The 2,600-nt window shown below is 33.4% G+C and overlaps 1 long non-coding RNA gene across 1 annotated transcript; it reads left to right on the top strand.

Moving 5' to 3' along the window:
- The first annotated feature begins 1,506 nt into the window (after positions 1-1,506).
- LOC125192220 lies at positions 1,507-2,249 on the top strand. The gene is made up of 2 exons (XR_007171328.1): positions 1,507-1,635; positions 1,935-2,249. It is a non-coding gene; the product is annotated as an uncharacterized LOC125192220 (long non-coding RNA).
- Positions 2,250-2,600: the final 351 nt, after the last annotated feature.

Raw genomic sequence — 2,600 nt, 5'->3', positions numbered from 1 at the left:
CCTTCGTCCCACCATAAGCGACTCACTTTGCTTTTTTGGGACGTCCCACCATAAGTGAGTCATTTTCTTTTTGGGTAAAAAATCATCTCTCTTACTTTTCACTCACCTACTTTTCTCCCTCTCATACTTTACTCTCTCCATTTTAACATACTTTACTCTCTCCATTTTAAATCTTTAAATATCAATTCCTTAAATTTGTGCCCAAAAGAAGTGGCTCACTTATGACAGGACGAAGGGAGTATCATTAATGACTCCCTCCGTCTGTGAAATTTGTTCCATTTTGCAATTTCGGATATCTGTGATTTAAAGTCTCATTTGTATTTCTTCTATTTTAAGTAGGCAAATTCCACCACTCAACTAAATCATTACATTCACGTTCTATTATAAAGTTAAACGATTTTTTAAAACTCGTACTGCATTAAAATAAATTATAAATAGCGGTTAGAGAGAATCTCATAAAATAATCATACAACACTTTGCTGTAAAATTTGGTTTCTATTAGATATAATAATAACTATTAAATCTAATATGTATGGCATGAGTAACACTAACCTCAATCTTACTCCGCCAGCGAGCCTCTTCAGATATGGACTTTTGGGGTGACAATTTACCAATGGCACCCGCTATTGCTATTCTGTGTGGGTAATAATTTTTTAGGGACATGAGCGATTAATAATGTTTTGACCTATTTTAATGTCAGTGAAATAGTTAGTAGCATCCATCGATAAACTAAAGAATTACTAAGGGAGGTTTGTCAATAAAAATTTTATTAATAAACCCTACATTTTATAGTTGAAATATATATTTCTCCCTTCGTCCCTTAGTCCCTTATTAATAGTCCATTTTCGCCACTTTCATGATTCGTTTATTCACTATTAATTGTCCATTTTCACTTTTTACCATAAATGATAAGTAGGTCTCATATTCTATTAACTCATTTCATTCACATTTTATTATAACATTTTATTATAAAATAGATATACAAAAGTGAGTTCATATTCCACTAACTTTTTCAACTCACTTTCATTTACATTTCTTAAAACATGTGTGTCGGAACCAAAGTAGATAATTATTGAAGGACGGAGGAAGTATATTAGATTTTTTTTATGCACAAAAGGCGTTCATAATGCACAAATATAATATCACCAAACTTGAGGAAAGTTTCTATATACTGTCCAATTTGATTATTCGTACGACGAGTTCCAATTTTTATGTGGCTAAACAATGAGGGCTTACACTTGATCAATTATTCAACATTTAATGCAATTGGATCAATATTAGTCAATCCTTGGATACACTTTAGAAAGGGTCAAACCAATGGAGTGTAACTAAAATTTAAATATCTTAAAAAATCATTATTTATTCTTAAAATAACTTTCAACACTCCATACATACCTACCCACATATTTTGTATGAATTAAGACAAAATTGACTAACGAACTACAGTGATCTATCACTCTCTATATGAACCCTCAGTTACTTTTATAGCCTTGTATCCAACAGAAAAAAAAATTCTGATGATGTTTTGTTTAAAAGTAGCAACACTAGCTACAATTCTTGCTCTTGCTAGAGTTCAGGCCAGAAATATTCCTGGATATGCAACGAACATTGTAGTACTCCGTCCATCCCACAAGAGTATGTACTCTTTCCTTTTCAGTCCGTCCCACAAGAGTATGCACTTTTTTATTTTAGAAACTATTTTCTCTCTAATGTGGTGAAACTCGTTCTCCACTAATAATATTTTAATTACTTTTCTTTTTATCTCTCTCATACTCTACTAATCTTGCAATAAAATTCGTGTCCAAGTGCATATTCTTGGACGATGGAATATTAAGTTAATATCTTCCCCCTCTCTCTCTCTCACACACACACGCACGATAGTGAATTTTAAACATGATATCTTAAAAAGTTAATTTCAAATTGTGATTTTGCAGATGATCATGATGATAATCCGAGTATCAAGGGAGAAACTTTATTTAAATTGCATAGCATTTGCAATTCCATTTCCATCGGGATAGCTCATCACTCAGAATCGAGTAATCTTGGCAAAGACGCGCTGCCGCCGCCGCCGCCGCCGCAAGCAGGCACTGGACCGAGAGAGCTTAGTTCATACATACAAATGCCGCTGAAATCAACATTTTCTGAAAAATATTAGTGTAGTTTGTGTGAAAGGCTTTTGCTGTGGGGTTAATGGTCCTCACAGGATTATGTCTTGACTATCTTTTTATCTTTGTATTGACGTTTCTCAAGTTAGCTTTTTACAAGTGTGTGTGGTTTGAGCATCTACAACCTCACCCTCAAATCCCGTTTATTTCTGAATTATTATGATAAATCATCAAATTATGTTGTAAACAATTTGAGCATTGAAAAGATAATTAAGTAAATGAAAGCATGAAGGAATTGTCCCAGTCTGGTGAGACTTCTCAAAAATGAATACAAATCACATATGATGTGATGTGGTTAGAGCGGTAGACGATGAAAACAAGCCGAAAAGGTTTTTTGTGTTGGAATGATTTAAAACTCGCGTGGTGTTTGCGAATCAAGCTTATTTTTGTGAACTCAAATCGAAATGACTTCGTTTAAGGTGTGAAACAAACAAT

This window comes from Salvia hispanica, chromosome 6 (genome assembly GCF_023119035.1).
Source record: "Salvia hispanica cultivar TCC Black 2014 chromosome 6, UniMelb_Shisp_WGS_1.0, whole genome shotgun sequence".
In the NCBI taxonomy this organism is placed as follows: Eukaryota; Viridiplantae; Streptophyta; class Magnoliopsida; order Lamiales; family Lamiaceae; genus Salvia; species Salvia hispanica.
Note: the sequence above shows the minus strand (reverse complement) of the source record. Positions and strands in the feature narration are given on the sequence as shown.